General features: G+C 42.2%; 1 long non-coding RNA gene across 1 annotated transcript; it reads right to left on the reverse strand.

The window, feature by feature from the left end:
• Window positions 1-784: 784 nt before the first annotated feature.
• Window positions 785-11,735, reverse strand: LOC106006299. The gene is made up of 3 exons (XR_001180263.2): window positions 9,014-11,735; window positions 3,933-4,105; window positions 785-3,192 (listed from the first exon to the last, which is right to left on the reverse strand). It is a non-coding gene; the product is annotated as an uncharacterized LOC106006299 (long non-coding RNA).
• Between the last annotated feature and the right edge of the window lie 6,956 nt (window positions 11,736-18,691).

Below are 18,691 nucleotides of genomic sequence, written 5' to 3' on the forward strand. Positions count from 1 at the left end.
AGTCACTCCATAAGAAAACAATGCAACTTTGTATTTACTTAAAATTGTTGAAATTGGCCTTACAATCTTTCAAAGTCACTCCAGGAAACATTATATAACACGAGTAACACTGATTCCCCCAAACTTTCTATTCACACTGGGAATGCCCCAGAGGCCATTAACAGAGTTACCCTGAGTCCTGAAGATCAAGACTGACTCTTTCATTCCCATCTAAGGTAATTACTGCAGAGTTAAAATATAGTCCAAGTCTCAAAGGGATTTGTTCTATGTTTAGTCATTCAGAGAATACGGAATGACCAAAATAGACTAAATTTCAGTGGATGGCAAAGTATGTTTTAATAATAGGACAGTATCAACCATAAATGATAATGTAAGACTGTAAGTTTCAAAGACCTTTACGAATGTTTAAAATGCTCATAAATCCATTTAGGCCCTATCAGTTTTTCTTTTTTAATATTCAGAGTTTTGGATTTTTTTTTTTTAACAAAAAATCAAAAGGGGAAATTTTCATGTGATTGGCTGACTGTCCCATAAATCAATATTCTCCAGGTGAACAGATTTATTTACAAATCACAGACACTGGTTTTTTTTTTTTTTGTTTTGTTTTCGTTTTTGTTTTTTTTTTAAAGAATCAGGAGAGAGCACCAATTTTAAAAAAATTTGTAAGGTATCAAAGAATAACTGAAAGACGAGAGATGGTATCTATTTTAAGGGGGAAAAATCACATTAGGGGTTAAAAATCATTCTGGTTAGAAAAGAATGTCAGGAATCTGCGTGGCCTATGTTTTTTTTTTTTTTTTTTTTCCCTTCTTTTACTGTAGGCCTTACTTCAAGAATAGGGTGGCAAAGAATGCAACCAAGAGCCTTATTTCTGTCTCGTTGCAGTTTGAAAACCCAAAAGCTTAAGACTGCAGTTCCATCGTCTTACTTTTTCCCTATAGAGGAAAGACATTATATGAAAAACAATTTTCTGGTTATCACCCGAAGTGAAAGAGAACATAACATCAGAAATGCCCAGAATCGAGAGCCCAATCCAACTGTAAGAGGACTGTTCTTCTTCTATGTTCCCAGCTAATAAAATATTTATGCCCATTACACATAATGCAGAAAATAGGAAAATATATTTAAAAAGAAAATTTTAAAAAGCCACAAGAGGTAACTATAGCTAAATCATAGTATTTCTCTCTCTAGTCTTTGCACTCATTATATTTGACCAAAATCATCATCTTACTGCATTTGTGTTTTATGACCTGTTTTTTTTTTCCATCTAACATTTTATCATGATCACTTTTGCATTTGTATCAAGGGATATATCATTTTTTACATATCATCTTTACTTTTTATGAAATTTTTAAAAAATTTTTTTCTGAATTTTCTGAATAATGCATGCTAATTTGGAGGAGTAAAGCAAATTACAAAAGGTAAAAAAAAAAAAAAAAAAAATCCAGCTTCCAAAAATGCCTTGATTCCACCCTCATCCCTAAAAATCAGCCACTTTCAACTGTTCACTGGGTATCCTTCCCACCTTAGTAGCTTCTGTAATACATAAACATCCATAATTTCTTTTTCTGGTCTCTCAGTATTGAACATTGAAGAGGATTCCGTTTTTTGCTATGTGAACAGGGCGATGAAATTCTTGCATATAAATATTCAAAAGCTCTGAGGTTCTCATCAGCTAGAGTCTAGAAGGGAGGGTTACGAGGTGAAAGACATAATTACTACCTAAGTTCCTGATGCATTTCCAAAATGATTAAAAGCCCAACTTGTCATCATTGGCTGAGGACCCTTACGTGCTTTATCCTCATGAACAAGTGTTGCCATTTTAAAGTTCTGTCTATCTTATAGGCCAAAAAATTAGTGAGTTATTTTTATTTTCCTTTTAAAAATTCATATCGTGGATGAATTATCACATGTTTATGGGACATCTGTAATTATTTTCTTCTGTCAATTATTTGTTATATTTGTCCTTTTGCTACTGGGATAATATGAGTTTCTGACTGCTTTACCACAATGTTTTTTGTGTGTGTGTGTGGCTAGAAAGCTGTCAGCCATGTGTGTTGTAAAAATGTCTCTCTGTTCATCAGTTTCCATTGGATTTGGTTTATAATATTTTACGACACAAACGTATTTAATTTTCTGCAGTCAAATACACACAGTTTTCCTGTGTGATTATCCAAGCCTAGGAAGTCCTATACTTGGGGGAAAAATGAGCTACATTCAGCTGTATGTTCTCTTCCTTCATGTTTCATTTTTTAAATCTATTTTGATTGGTATGCAAGGAGAGGTTTTAAACCCAACTTTTCTGCAAATACCTAGATTCCCCTTCCACAGTGGTTTGTAATACTTCCTTGTTCACATACTAGATTCTAAGGCAGGTTCGTCCTTATGGGGGCCAGCCCTTCTTGGGGAATGTCTGCTGTTCCTGTTGGCAAATCACACCGGCAAACAGTGGAACTTGGAAATACATTTTCACACCTACTTGGAACCCCCAGAATTCCTCTTCTTTTGCAAACATTTCTTGGCTGTTCCTTCCTATTCTAAGCTCCTTTTTATATTTGACCCCCAGATTTGGTACCCCTCCCCAACCTTCTTTTACTGGAAGAATAACAGAACATTCAATGTTCCACACAACCAGCTTTAGAGAGAGTAAGACCGGGGGGCAGTCTAGACTCGTTCAGCTTTAGAAGGGAAAATTTTTTAAGCTGCAAGTTCATCCTGAGGCTTCCAATTTATTTTTTTGTTATTTTTTTAAGTAAGCTCTAGGCCCAAGGTGGGGCTTGAACCCGAGATCAAGATTTGCAAGCTCTTCTGATGGAGTCACCCAGGTGCCCCCTAAATTGGATGCCTCCAATTTAATAAAACCTTTTTAAACCTTGCTAAAACACATGGCACACGCGCGCACGCACACACACACACACACACTGCTTTGTCTCAAGAGATGCTCATTACCCATTTCCCTTCTTTCCAGGCCTCCTTCCGGTTTACCATCTTTGCGTCCACTCTGACACACCAGGCAGCCTGCTGCCACGCGCAACCCTGTTTAAATTACAGAGCTGCACAAAATCCAGAAGAGTCTCTCTCTTTCTTTCCGTTTTGACTCTTTGCCTCCATATGCTCAAATTGGCTCCAAGTTGACAGGTTCAGGTCATCTTTCCACGGATCATGATCTCCTCTGAGCACAGCCCCGGCACCCTGGAAAGAAGAGACCAGGAGAACAAGAGAAGACAAAATGAGAGGAAAGGAAAGCAAAGAACATAAGGTATAAGGCACCTGGCCTTGCCAGTATTGTTCCCATATATTTACTTAAAAAGTTGTCAAACAGAAAGTATTTTCAGGATAAAAAATAAAAGATTCCACTCATTTCTCACCACTAGGAACCAAAATACAGATCGTGCTTTTTTTAAAAATTCAGATTAGTGCCAATGTTTTATGATGATGATGATTTATTTTTAACCATGAGCAACCATAGTACAAAATTCTAATATTTATGTTGGGTTTCACGAAGAGCGTGAAATCAGCCGTAATACCTGGCTTGCTAAAATGTTAACACTTGCAGTGAAGGAAGTTTCCGGTAAAGGGAGTAGGCCAGTGGAATACTGAGGCCCCGTGTGACCACTCTGCCTTTGGAAGGCTGTGGGGAGTTGCCTTTCCTAGAAAAATTCTCAGCCCCAAAACAGCTGCCCTGTGATCTGAGAGATGTATGCATTGTCCCTTAGGGTATGTTTAGCAGAACTCCTAGAACAGGCAGACTAGCATACCTTATCTTTCTGTATATTTCCTATAAACAGATCCTCCTAGTTCCTGTAAGACCCCTTGCCAGACATCATGTGCTTGAGAACAGCGATAAGGATTTGTGAGGATCCTGAAGCACCAGTAAAAGCAGCCGCAAAGATGAGCAAAGGGTCTTTGCCTCTGAGCCTTGAACTCCTTACCTTCTCCTCTCTTTCACAGCAAAGTCTGGAATAATCTTTCATTTGCCGGTACAGGGATTGCTGGCCGTTTTTGGCAATTTTAGAGGTCCCTTGAGTGGATGGATGCATAGATGGGCATTTAGTCATTATCTCAAAGTGTGGCTGTCCTAACTCCTCGGTGCCAATCCAGCATACTTAAAAAAAAAATAATAATAACCAAATTGACATTAAGAGCTACTAGACAAATATACCTAACATACCCAATTTTCAAATTCCCAGGAATTTTTCAGAGGTCTGTGTAATTTTCACAATAGTACCTAGTTTCTACAAAAACATTCCAAGTCCAAGTCCATATTACAAAATGGACTTAGATATCCACCTCCAGAGCTACCACAAGGCAGTCACAGACATTTTGGGCCTGAGTTCAGAGCTGCATTTACTTGTACACATGTATCCATGTGTGAACGCTCACATTAGAAAATGTCATGTCTGAAATGCAAACATAATGACAATAATAATAATTGAAAATTTAAACACAATACATGACATATTTAATTTGTCTCAAGACGCGTTTATTTAATACAAGTGGGAATTTAGGATCAGATTAGAACTGGCAAATTTAACAGTTTTTTCCAACTTGATCTGAACACCATTTTTAAACACATTTTAGCTCCTAAAACAATAACATGAGCAAGCCCCAAGATTGATCATGGAAGTCAGGAATAATGTAAATTAGTCACATTAAAAAACAAAAAGCTGCCTATGAGAAAAAGATTAAATTTGAACATCTGAAAAAACACCCACACTGAAAGATTTACTTTGGGATAACCTTGGGATTTGGGCACTCACGAGGGTCAAACCATTGACCCTCATGCATGGCCAAACCATCTTCTTGGCAGCCACAACAACTTGGGGGTGATGGTCTGAGAAGTCAGGGCATTCCTCAAGTCAGGCCAACCCCAAAGTGATCCTTTCCCCTTTCCTTTCATAGGAGTTAAAGTACAAGTTTCAACTGAAGCAGCACACAGCAGAAACCACATTCTGAAGTGAAAAACAACACTATAACTTGAAGTTTTCAAAGGAAGGGTTCTGGAAAGAGTTATATCACTCTTATAACCGTCTGTCGCTCCATGATGAAGGTATCCCAAATGAAGGTATAAATGAGTTGGAGATTTTTTTTTCAAGATTTTATTTATTTATTTGACAGACAGAGATCACAAGTAGGCAGAGAGACAGGCAGAGAGGGGGAAGCAGGCTCCCTGCCAAGCAGAGAGCCCGGGACCCTGAGATCATAACCTGAGGCGAAGGCAGAGGCTTTAACCCACTGAGCCACCCAGGCACCCTGAGTTGGAGATTACTGAAGCGGAAAGTTTGTTGTTGTTGTTGTTGTTGTTTAAGATTCATTTAATTTTAGAGAGGGAGAGAAACAGGGAGAACACACATAAAAATAGGGAGTTGGTGGTGAGGCAGGGGAGAGAGGAAGTAGGTTCTCCCCTGAGTGGGGAGCCCAATGCAGGGCTTGATTTTACGACCCTGCGATCATGAGCTGAGCCAAAACCAAGAGTTGGATGCTTAACCGACTGAGTCAACCAGGAGCCCAGAAGAGGAAAGTGTTTGGAGAAAGTTGCCAGCATGCTGTGTGGATTGACCTTTTTCCCCAGAAGGTCTACGGAGCTGTTTGCTACTCACCTCAGGACCCACACAATGAGCTTCAAAGGACCACCCTGGGTGTTTACAACTGTACTTATCCTCTATCCCCTAGGGTTTTTTTTTTTTTTAAAGATTTATTTATTTATTTGATAGACAGAAATCACAAGGAGGCAGAGAGGCAGGCAGAGAGAGGAGGAAGCAGGGTCCCTGCTGAGCAAAGAGCCCGATGGGGGACTTGATCCCAGGACCCTGGGATCATGACCTTAGCCGAAGGCAGAGGCTTTAACCCACTGAGCCACCCAGGCGTCCCACTATCCCCTACTTTTAGAAAGTCAAGTATTTCCCTTAGACCAGATCTGAACCATACAAGGGAGAGCTCCCTGTTTTAGATCCTATGGGAGGATGAGCCCCTGGAAAGAAGTTTACCACAACTGAAAAAATCAAAGAGTATACTTCTGAATGACTTCTAGAAACTGTGGAAAACCCAATACGAACGCTTGTTAAAGACACTTTCAGAGAGCCATCCCAATGATGAGAAGTCCCCAGAGACGCACCTGCTAGAGAAAGGGCCAGTTTTCAGCACATGCCCAATGGAGACATGTAAACTCTAGATCACCAGCCGTACTTGTCAAGAAAGAACTTTCTTATCTCCCTCACCTCTTCTCCATGAGATCTAACCCTGAAGTAGGAGACCTCAGTTAGCAAGATGGGGATGGGGGAGGAGAAGCACTTTGTAAAGAGAGATGTAGGACTCCCATTCCCTTGCAACCAGCACACTCAAGCCTGGAGAGGGAGCCTGGAAAGGGAAGATGTGTAACTTTAAATCGAGATTGAAATTTTGACTAATTAGGTAGATACGCATATTATAAATCACTATGATTAATTTTGTCTATTTGAAAGAGAGAATTGTTTAATTTAGTAAGAGTCACCAGAAAGTCATGGAACCTACTTGAATTTTCATTTGCAAAATGATCGGGCCCTTGTCTTCTTATTTTCTCCTGCCCCTGATTTTTCAGACTCATCACCCCTCTTCATGCTGTAGTTTAATAACAACCCACATTATTGGGTGGTTACCTTGTGTCCCTCTACCATGCATTTTATCTATATTTCTCACTTCATCTTCATATACCTCCATATTAACACCTCCTTCTTATATACAAGGAAACTAAGGCTTACGCAGAACTTGGGAATTTAATCCATGTAGCCTGGACTCCAGAATCTGTCATCTTTCCCTGAAAGAATGAGTGAAATGCAGTCTCTCTGTTCAAAGGATAAAAAATATCAGGCTGCTTTCTTTAATAAAACATGTGTGGATCTCCCTCATTTCATGAGAAAATGAAAACATTCCACTGGAGGAGAATTAGTAGGAAAGCAAACATAGCTATTTTTTGTAATCATAAAATCTGCTGACGTACACATTTATTCCAAACTCCTGGATGTCATTATGTCAATAATCACGAAGCTTTCTCAACCCAGACATAAAACAACAACAATCCTAACAACAGTATCTAAAATGTGTAATGTTTGACCTTTGCAAGCTCCATTTTCATATTTTAATCTAATCTTTTTTCTCACAACAATCCTCTGAGTCGATTATCATTGATGGTATTTTTTTTTTTTTTGAGGAAACTAAAGTGAAAAGCTTTGAAAAACTGTGATTTACTTAACATCAAAAAAGTACTACACAACAGAGCCAGGATTAAAGTGGGTACATGTGTCAAAGGGAAATTGAAATATCCACCCATTTTTGGATCGCCTTCTAAACCCCTCTTCCTATCCATATCGATAGTATTATTCTTCATTCTTACTTCACGTTTTTCAGTAATCAGATCACTTCACAAATCCTCTTACATATCCCAAATCTCTGACTTCATGCTGATGAGATCATTTGTGGCAAGTAACAAGGCATGTGGTTTTCAGATGCAGAAACGGGGCCTCAAGATGCAAATGAGCTGAGCAAGCCAAGGGCCCATGAGAGTCTTAAAGGATTTTACAAACCTGAGTTGAATGTATGTCCTCATACGGAAAGGCATGACTTCTCTCACAAGAGATTATTCGAGAATTTCAGAACCATGCCCATATAGTTAGTTCACAGTCCCCCAATCATCCGGATTGTCCTTCTCTAAGAAAGCAAAGGTTCTTGCAAGCAATCAGTCTTCCTCATTAAATTCCAGACTTTTCATTTTTTGATTCTCAAGTTAAAACTCTTTCTCCTAACTATTCCTCATTTCCTCATCAACAGACTCATCAATGTCCCCACTCTCCAACCACTGTAGTTTTCATACTCTTCATGGCCACAAATACTAATAATTCACTAGCATGATGGTTCTCAGACATCAGCACTCCTCAGAATCATCTGGAAGTCTTCTTTAAAACCAGACTGTTGGGCCTCTGCTCCAGAGTTCTGACTCGGTCAGCCTAAGTTGGGAAGCGACAGCATTGCCAACAAACAGCAGACGATGCTGATGTTGCTGGTCTGGGAACCCCACTTTGAGAACCACTGGACCATCCCTTCTCCCATGTTCCCTGAAAGGGGCCCCACAGAAGAGGGAGGGGCTGCTAAGGCTCACGAATCGCGCAAATGGTGCTCCATGCCCTGGCCTCACACTGAACGCTTCTATCTGGAAGGAAAAGAAATGGTTGTCATGACTCATTGCCTTTTTCAAGCTTTTCCAGCCACAAAATTAAAAGCAGAAAAGGGCTAAATTAAAAGCAAAATGAAAACAGCTACACTTTTGAGACCTACAGCACGATTTCTGGAGTTAGAACAAAAGATACAAAGACCATCCAGGCGAGCCCTATGCTGACTGCACTGAACACTGATATCGAGAAGGTTACGGGACAAAGCCAGAGCCTCTGTAACCAAACCCATGAGCCCAATCACCTGGTCTTACTCCCACTTTTCTTTGTCAATAGTAAGTTCTTCCATAATTCTCCAAGCACATTATCAGCCCATCACTCTAGGAATTAACTCACTTCTTCTACAACTTCTCTACTATTTTTTAACACAGAAAAATATCAATTGTCAGGAAATACTATTAGAACATCGAGCGGGCAGACATAATCTGAAGAGAGAAGCTGGCAGAGGACTTTTCCTGCCAGTTCCTCTATTTTTTGTATGTAATAATATAGACAATATACCAATAGTTATAAAATGTACAATATATAAAATGTATGATATACAATAATATATACAACACAATATATACTCCAGGCAGCTCTCCATGAACAATTTAATTCCATTTTTCATCTCCTTGGGGAAAAACTGAGGCATTTTAAGTTATGGTATAAAGCCCTTTCGTGTGACCAGTATTTTCAATAGCAGTATTGTTACATCAAATAACAGAAAGTAACTGACAAGAAATGTTGTTAATATAAGACATAACATTGCTGCTTAGAAGATAAGCTTAGTTCTACATTTAATATCCTAATACATGGCAAGAGCTACTGACCTTTTACTCTGATCACCACAGGTCCATTAAATTTCAAAACATAGGTCAGCCAGAGAATCATATGCTACTAAGTAATAAACCCGTGCCATCCAAATGTAGCTTTTTTCTGTCCCAGTCCAAAGATAAAGGAAAACAGAAGCCTAATGGTAAAGGCACCAAATAACAGATTTTGAAAGCAGTTGTTCTGTATGAGTGTGAGTCACCAAAACTACTTCCTTAGTGATAAAAGTTGCCTAAGTAACCCAGATGCCTTCCTTTGCTAAGAAGTACATGGGCCGTGTGTTGAGTTTCAAACCCACTAGTCATTTCCTTTACTTAATTGCTAACTATTCTTCCTGGCTACATTTGGGGCCTGTGTTTTATGCAGTAACCCAGCAACCAGTTATTATGCTATATTTTATCAGAGAGAGCAAAACAGTGAACTTCACATTTCCATGGCTTTCCAAGTAAAAAGCACTGTGACTTTAGCCGGGTGTGTGGGGAGGTTTGGTGGTGCAGGGAGAAGGGGGCATTATGAAACTACTAGACTAGATCTTGATGTGGCAGCATGATCACACAAGACTTAGAGACAAAAAGATTTAGCAGAGAAGAGAGAAGTCATTTAGGGGCCCTCTGAGTGCAAAGAAGGTGCTTATTCAGTTCTGTGTCCTTAGCTCACAACCAGGAGCCTGGCACACACCAGGACTCAAAACACATTGGCTGAAGAGGGTCACTGGTTCCTTCTAGAATAATCCAATCCACTGAGGATTTGGGGCTCTACTAAGTGAGGACTTCATCAGGCTTTTTAACACTTTCTTTTCCTCTTGGATCTACAATGGGACTAGGATATTTGTTGCTCTCAGCCTTGTACACGTGTGAAGCGCTTTAAGGAGGCTCTGTTTTAAAAGAAACCTGGTGTTGATGAGCATTACTTGGGAAACTCTGATACACAAAAGCAATGAGATGGCGGGTGCACAAGAAATTTTTTAACTGGGTAGCAAGCTTGTATGTATTCTCAGTAACGTTGTTTAGTTTGGCCTTGAGAATCTTGGTTATCCTGTGATTCACTGTTATTGCTCAGACCACAGAACTCTCCCATTACTTTTGGCCCATGCAATATTAGCACCCTAAACGTTAATAAATCTCCCTAAAACTCCAACTAATAGAGAACGAGTAGAAGATGTTCTTAGTTACAGAGGCTATGCGTTCCAAAAACGTTAGTTTCTTTCTTTTCCACTAGTGAATGCGGTTGAGGATTTTCATTCATGTAATTGTGTGGAGTCATACTCCATCACTATCAAATCATTCTGGTGGGTTGAGTCAGAATTCAGAAACGAGATCTTAAAAAAAAAGAAGAAGAAGAAGAAGGAAAGAAATGAGATCTCTACAGAAAACCCCTGAAATTGTTCACGGACATCTTGATGATTCATTAAGGGCACCATATTCTCTGAATCAAAGAGGGTCCTGTTGCTGCATCAGAACAGGAAAAAAAAAAAGTAAAAAGAGATAGATATCCCAATAAGAATGCCAAAGAGACGCGGGGATGTCACCAACAGCGGTACAAAAATACCACAACATCTGATATACTACTGAACAGTGAAGTTTCAAGTGTGGGACCCGGAGCCAGAAGTCCTGGGTTCAAATCCCAGGTCTGCCATGTTCTGGCTGTGTGAGCTTGAGTAACTTACTCAGCTTCTCTGTGTCTCAATTTCTTCCTATGTATAATAGGGCTGTTGTGAGGATTAAATAAGTTAACACGTGGCAAATAGGCTCACACTTGGCATACAGTAGGCACTCAATACATGCAAGGTCTCATTATGATTACCATTAGCTTTCCCATCTGGGCCAGAGTCCAATTTTAGTCAGGATATCATGGCATGCCTGGTTACCATTATTGCTTAGAGCTCACAAATCACGGACTGTGAAAACCAACCCAGAGTCAGCAAAACGAAAACCCTGATCTTGACACGCGAAATCACACGTGTCTCAACTCAAGTTCTGGAGCTCACAGATAAATGCATTACAGTACTGTATCAGAACAATGTTTCACCATTTATGATATGGAGAAAACATGTTTAACCTATATTAAGCTCAAGTTCCATAATATTTTTGTAGTTACTCCATATGTTCATATGAGTCACATTAGAGGGCATATTTCTAAGACTTAGCTAATTAGAAATAGAAAACCTTACTCAGTAGTTTAAGGAATCACTGCAGGAGAATTATGGAGAGGGCTGCCAATCCCTTTATTCTGCTACAGCTAACTCAAAATGGTCTTTCTTAGTTATTTCTCATAATTGTGGTAATGAGTTTTCTTAATCTTTTGCCTTGCATAGTTGTATGATTATCTTATATTTCCTTCCATTTGCATTTAGGGTTACTTTGACTTAATGTGTTTATTACTTTTCTGAGACTTTGTCTTTTGATTTTCATTTCTAACCTCTACAGATCATAACCATCTTTGTCACCATACACAAGACCAAAGTTTGATGGGATGTATTTTAAACACATGATAAACATGTGTTTATCAAACATATCCCAAACTAAAGGTAATATCCAAGGTTCTGAAGAAAATAATTTTCACTGGCTAAAGGAGCATGATATGCCAGAGCTAAAATATCTCCACAGTTTTGGGGAAGATTGGTTAATTCATTAATCAGTTGGAAGATAAGTGGGATAGAGTTCTTTTACTTGTCCCAAATATATAGGAAAGACATTATGACTATATATGTAATCAATATATCTCCATTTTAGCTTTATAGGTTACCACAAAAAATTTTTTTTAAACTTCCACAGTTCATTAAAACTATTAAACAATTATTACCATTGGGCCCATTACCAAAATATCTCCTGAAAACACTTCCACCATCCAGGAACTAGGGGACCTCCTAAAGATAGGCAGAGTCAATTTCCAGGATGTGCATGCCCTTGGACAAATTTTCTTGTGGTGGGATGACCTTCTCTATCCTGAAACATGGTAAAAACAACATTAGAGGCCACGAATAAATACCTTCTTGTTTTCTTGTGGTAATCTCACTTGGCCAATAACTAAACTCTGACAGTGTCCTTTAGGTCACTTTCAAATAATGTTTGGTTTTTATAATGGGGCTGGTTTCATTTTGTGTTTTGCATCCAGTAAACCAATACTGAAAATCTAGCTTTACATCTGTCTGACATCAACTGGAAATACTTGCATTAGGTTTTCCCTCCCTAGATTGATGAACATCTCTTTTTCCCTCCTACATACTGACCACCTTCTCTTTCCTTTGTCAGAGAATGTACTTTAGACTTCGATGAAATTACAACTAATAAATAGCTCTACGGAGAACTATGATCTGCTTTTAGTTCTCCCAAAAAGATTCAAAGAAATTTCCAAGAATTTGTCTTTATGCTTTTTCTCTGAACTTTAGAAACTGTTCGAGAAGATACCAAAGAAGTCCCCAATTGTATACCAACTGTGGAAAGCAGACCATCATAAGGCAATGGGTATTAACCCATGGGAACATTCTGGAAGTGCAACAAAAGGCAGAATTGTGGGACCCAGCTTATACCTCAGCCACCTCGTGAGATTTCACTGTATATAGGCTACGGAAGGATGACACTTCCAGACAAGAGGATTTGAATGAATTCTCTTCCACCCCACATTATTTTCCCACCTCAATATTTTTCTTCTGTGTACACCACATTTATTCTCTCGGTTCCTATCCAGAAAGCTCTAAGGCCTTTGACTTGCTTGTCTCCTCACTTCACAGTCTGGAACAGTCATCTCCCTAGGCCATCACTGGATGCCCCCCATTCACCTGATCTACTGCAAACAGCCTTCCAATCGGTCTCCTCAATTCACCCCTCACAAATATTCTAGAACAGTCTTTCTAAAGCAAGCCACAAATGGCAGTGAATTCCCACTGCCCACCGCATTAATGATAAACTCCTTTCTTTGGTATTTCATCCTCCAACACATGGCCCCATATTAGCACCCGATTCCCTCCCCCCCACACTGCTCTACAGTCCAGCCATACTGGGATCCCGGCTCTCCCCTAAATGCCCCCCCCTTCCCCCAGAACCCTGCCATCGTGATTTTTGCTCAGACTGTTTCATCAGTTTTGAACCTTCTTTCTCTACCACAAAAAGCCATAAAAAGTGTACCTATTCCTTGAATACCACCTTTTCTAAATATATTTTCCGGTCTGCCCCAAGTGGCTATGGATCATTTTTCCATCTAAACGTGTTAGTATTTCATTCATACCTCCGTGAGAGCACTAACCACAGTCCGCTATGCAGTACAGCTCTTTCTGTGGTTCCTGGTCCCTCTATAAGGCTGGGAGTTCCCCGGAGGCATGAACACTTTCTAACTTACCTGAGCTAACATGCGTTGCAGGCAGTACAGAAAATGAGGACCCCCATCTGCTGAACAGAATATGAAGAAATATGGGAAATACAGAAAAGTGCGGTATATTCGCCCAACAGAGAGAACCTCAGGGTCCTCCTGCACCTGCAGCCTGGTGAGGGGCAGCGGGAAGGATGGGTGGGCACGCTCGGCCTGGCCTTCAAAGGTCACAGCTGAATGTCTGAGCCTTAACCTCCTTTGCAGCAAAACTTCTGTTTCCTTCACCATCTTTATTACAAATTGTAATTGCTTGGCTTGTTCCTTTACCTGAGTATTGTCTCTCTGCATCCCGTTTGCACACGCGCCGCTCAAGTCAACATTCCAAGGGCGCGAGCCTTGTTCACTTCTCCCTCTCCCCGCAGTGTCTAGCCGAGAGCCTGGCCCACGGTCACTCTTCAATATTCTGAGTCAGTGAATTTGTGGATCATTATGTCCTGAGGAGATTAAATGCAGTCACATGTAAAGTGATTGGCAGAAGGCTTGAACATGACAACACTAGAAATACTAGCCTCCTCCCTCCCTTCTTTCCTTTCTTCCTTCTTCTATGAATTACTCATGCATCAATCCGACATTCAACGAATGTGCCAGACTTCTCTAGGCACGTGACGATAGGATAGTGAACAAAAGAGAAAAAAAATCCCTGCCCTCATGGACCCCACATTCTTTTTGTTTTTATGGAGCTTACATCTTTTTTTTTTTTTTTAAGATTTTATTTATTTATTTGACAGAGAGAGATCACAAGTAGGCAGAGAGGCAGACAGAGAGAGAGAGGAGGGAGCAGGCTCCCTGCAGAGCAGAGAGCCCGATGCGGGACTCGATCCCAGGACCCTGAGATCATGACCTGAGCCGAAGGCAGCGGCTTAACCCACTGAGCCACCCAGGTGCCCCTGGAGCTTACATCTTAATGAAGGAAGGAGTAATTCACTTTGGATCTCTGGGGAGTGTTAAGAATGTAGTCATTACGGGTGCCTGGGTGGCTCAGTGGGTTAAGCATCTGCCTTGGGCTCAGGTCATGATCTCAGGATCCTAGGATCAAGCCCCCCGAGTCGGCTTCTCTTCTTGGTGGGGAGTCTGCTTCCCCACTCTCTCTGCCTGCCTCTCTGCCTACTTGTGATCTCTTTCTCTCTCTCTCTGTGTCAAATAAGTAAATAAATGAGTCTTCAAAAAAAATCTTAAGAAAAAAAAACAGAATGCAGTCATTAAGAAAAAGAGGTTATGGCTCAAAGACAGACATGTTGGTGGAGGAAAGGAGATCCTGGGAGAAGGGAATTCCAGGGTTGCAGGGCAGAGGGACCAACGGCTTGGATGAGTGACAGCAATGAAACGGAGGAGCGGACACAGGAGACAATGATCCAGGAGGGCTCCTGGGTCTGAGTGACCAAAGAGGAAGGAATGGCCATGGGGATGAAGGTCTGTCATCTTGGTAGTGTGCTGGTTGCCCTGAACGGACACGGAGGTTGAGAGCGGAAGCCGCTGGGGTTGGTGGGTTTTAGGGGGTGAGATGAGCTACGTCCAATTTTAGAGACGATGCCGCTGAAGAGATGGAAAAAAATCTAGGTGAAAATGTGTAACTCTCCCAGTTATCATTTAGGAAGCAAGTGAAAACCAAACCCCCCGCACCAGGGTGGCTCAGCGCGTTAAGTGTCTGTCTTCAGCTCAGGTCGTGATCCTGGGGTCCCAGGATGGAGAGCCCCAAGTAGGTCTCCCTGGTCAGCCAGTACCCTGCTTCTCTCTTTCCCTCTGCCCTTCCCCGTACGAGTGTGTGCGCTCTCTCTCTCTCTTTCTCTCTCAAGTAAATAAAATCTTAAAAACAAAAAACAAAAAAACAAAAAACTTCGTCTCTACTATGAATCACTGTTATGTCCTCTGAATAACATAAAAATGACAGCCTAGGCATCTACCAAACTCCATTCAGCGTTCGCTCCTTCACGACATAATCTGGTAATGAACCAGCCTCTCCAGCTCCTGGAACACAGTAGGTCCTAAATAATATCCGTAAATGGTTGGCTGACAGGGAGCAAAATTTCATCATCAAGGAAGGCAAAGGGAAAAGAAAAGTGCCTTTGGAGTCACAAAGGCCTCCACTGAAAATCTTTCCCCCTTCCTCCCTCCCCTCCTAGTCACGAGACCCTGAGCAAATTGTGAGCCCGCGTCTCAGGCCCCTTGGCTGTATAATAGATGATCAAATGCCCTTTGCAAGAGGCAGTGAGGACATTTAGTAACACGTGTGCGAACTCCCTTGTCATCCAGGAGACACCAAAATGAAAGTACCGGTGATATGAGTGATGATTTTTTTTTAAAGATTTTTAAAAATTTATTTATTTGACAGACAGAGATCACAAGTAGGCAGCAGAGCAGGCAGAGAGAGGAGGAAGCAGGTTCCCTGCTGAGCAGAGAGCCCGATGCGGGACTCGATCCCAGGACCCTGGGATCATGACCTGAGCTGAAGGCAGAGGCTTTATCCACTGAGCCACCCAGGTGCCCCAGATTATGTTTTTTTTTTTTAAAGATTTTATTTATTTGTCAGAGAGAGCGAGCGAGAGCGAGCACAGGCAGACAGACAGAGTGGAAGGCTGAGTCAGACGGAGAAGCAGGCTCCCTGCGGAGCCAGGAGCCCGATGTGGGACTTGATCCCAGGACGCTGGGATCATGACCTGAGCTGAAGGCAGCTGCTTAACCAACTGAGCCACCCAGGCGTCCCCCAGATTATGTTTTTAATGACCAGGTCTTCCAGGTATTTTTCCGCTTCTTGCATCTCACTTTATCCACCTTCTCCTTTCTCTCATCCCACGCAGGCCATCCTGCTAGAAGCTGTCCCCCCATGTGGCCTCCTGCCAACCAGCCTTCCTAAACCCTCCTAAAGCCCCCACCCGCCACTAAGCTCCTCTGCACATGGCTGGCCGCTCTGTCAGTTCAAATCACCCCATTCAACTGACATCACCACAGCTTGCAAATTCCCAAATCCCCGTTAGGACTTTAGATGCAGTCGTGTTCATGGCTGGCCTACGAGTCGGGTCACTGTGTCCTTACGGAGACACACCCAGCACAGTGCAGTGTCTGAAACGGCTTCCCTGGTCCAGCATTTAAACACACCCCCAAGCTAGGTTTTCAGGGCGCTCAGATAAAGGAATAGGAAAGCCGAGAGAGCTAGGTCCCATACTGTCGACTCTCAAAGGTCACCAAGAACGTGGGGGCACAGATAGGGCAGGATTAAGGACCCCACTCAAAGACAGTGCAGTCGTTGTGATTTCCCACGCTGGCGACTGGCCGCCCATTGGCTGAGCCCCGTGCTACGCACCTGTGTCTCCGAATGAAGTTAATTCTGTCCGAAATTTCATGCATTCTACACAGAGGAGGTAAGAGTGTTTTTGTAACCTCCAGTTTTCTATGTTGTATAGGCCCCTGCTAGCTATGGCCATTTCTAATAGGAAGGACACCCTGGATACTCTGTATGTGTGTGCACGCGCGTGTGCGCGCTGTATGGCGAGTGCTATGCATGGAAAGTTTGTGTCTCACCCTGCCCCCCAGAGCTCCTAATTGGTATCTAGGAACACTAGTCTCCAACACTTCCGTATATGGACATGGAGCCTTTGGGGGTAGTTAGGTCTAGATGAGGTGTTGACAGTGGAGCCCCCATTAGGGGACTCAGTGTACTTACAAGAAAAGGAAGAGATTTCAGTTAGTTCTGTCTCCCCCATCTGAGGACAAGGCAAGAAGGGGACGGTCTGCAGGCCAGAAAGCAGGTCCTTATCAGACACTGAATCTGCCAGCACCTTGATCTTGGACTTCCTGCCTCTAGAACTGTCTGTTGGGTAGCCCACATGGTCCACGGTATTTGCTACAGCACCTGAGCTAAGACAGCAAATGACCCACAGTTCTGCCTGACAGTGCAGACTGCAGTCAGGTTCGAAAGGAGGGATACCCCTGAGAGGATGAGGAAGGCCAGAGTCCATCCCAGAGGAAGTCACCAGGCCCTAGGAATTTGCTGTGGTCACCAACAGGGCACCCTGCCACACCACACCAGAGCCTTGCCCTCATTTTCCATGGTGAGTTAGTCAGCAAGCATCCCCTGACAGCACCACCTCATTGCTCTGGGATCAGCATTTCGGGAGGAAGTAGGGTCCATCCTCTCTCCCTCCCTCCCCATGGGGAGATGGCTTTTTTTTTCCCCCTCCTCCTAAAAATTCCAGGCACACGCACAATGGTGGCGATTTGCCGAGCAGTGGTTTGAATAAAGAGTTCTAAGGGAGCAAGATGGCAATGGGGAAGACAAGCTAGTCTACCAGGGCACGGAGCCCCAGGCATGCTCCTGGGGAGTGCCCCAAGGTACCCCCCCAGCACAGGAGAGAAGAAAGGAAATGCACAGTAGGGGAGCTGTGTCTCAGAGGTCCTACAGCTTGACTTTGCAGGTGCCATTTGCCAGAAATATCTGAAATGAGGTAAACAAAATATTGCCTAGACAAGGCTTGTACCAAGAGGCTACGATAAACCCTTCATTTGGTTCTACACTATTTTTCTTAAATGCCAGGTAAGGTCCAGTACAAACCCCTCACCCCCCACTCGAAAACAAAACAAAAACAAAGACAGGGAAGGATTTTTACCTTTTTTCTTGTAACTATTCACTCTAGTTTTGAAGTCAATCCATCCGGTACTAGGTCTTCTAAATACACAAACAAACAAACAAAAACACCCAAGATTTTTAAATTACTCCTTAATCCCCGTAGGGCTGGTTTAACTTTCCTCCCTCATCGCCCCTTTGGGGGTAAACGCTCTCTTCTGTATATACCAATGTTGCAACAGCGCTTGATTTGAGTGATTTACCCTACATGGGTTTTGGTGGTGGAATCTGAGCACTCCCTGATGCTCCAGACCATAAGTTTTCTGTTATTTCTGCGGACAGTTTATCTCCGTCACTGGAAGGCTAACTGCACGAATTTTTCTGGAAAAGAGGCCAAAAGGACCTATGACATTTCCCAGACAAGTCAACAGAAACCCGAACTGTGCCTCGCTGAACCAAAATGAACACATAAATCTATTTTCCCCAAGCATCCTGTCACTTGCGTTATATAATTGCCTTTCATTAATCAAATCCAGGCTTTAAAGCAACACCTAATTAATTCTATAATTGGCATAGATTCTACCTTTAATGACTTCTACTATAGCTGAAAAACCAGTGATCTCTCGATTTGATTTTGAAACTACGGACGCTGGGTTTCCTCTTTCTACCCAAACTTTTCAGATCGTGTTAAGAGTCGGGTGTGGTTTCACGCGGGCGGTGGGGGGGGGGGCACTGAGAGGAGCCCAGAGGGTAG

The sequence above is a fragment of the Mustela putorius genome, unplaced genomic scaffold (genome assembly GCF_011764305.1).
Source record: "Mustela putorius furo isolate JIRA1106 unplaced genomic scaffold, ASM1176430v1.1 tig00003913_pilon_pilon_pilon, whole genome shotgun sequence".
NCBI lineage: Eukaryota > Metazoa > Chordata > Mammalia > Carnivora > Mustelidae > Mustela > Mustela putorius.